Source organism: Penaeus monodon, chromosome 33, assembly GCF_015228065.2.
Source record: "Penaeus monodon isolate SGIC_2016 chromosome 33, NSTDA_Pmon_1, whole genome shotgun sequence".
Taxonomy (NCBI): domain Eukaryota; kingdom Metazoa; phylum Arthropoda; class Malacostraca; order Decapoda; family Penaeidae; genus Penaeus; species Penaeus monodon.
In genome coordinates, this window is record NC_051418.1 from 8,273,058 (window position 1) to 8,273,289 (window position 232).

Consider the following 232-nt stretch of genomic DNA (forward strand, 5'->3'; position numbering starts at 1 on the left):
GTTCATGCATTCACTCGATTTGCGTGCGTGTGTGTTTTGTAACCGTCACCGTGCTTTAATCGTCCGTTTGCTGTACCTGTCATCGCTGCGTTCCTCACATTACCGTGCCATTTTTCAATAGGCGTGACAATGCCATAAAAAAAAGTTTGGTTACAGTACGCGAGATTTTACAGATTTTTTTCCCCTTGTAATCTCATTAGCCTTAACATTCACCTTTTTCCAGCTTTTCTAA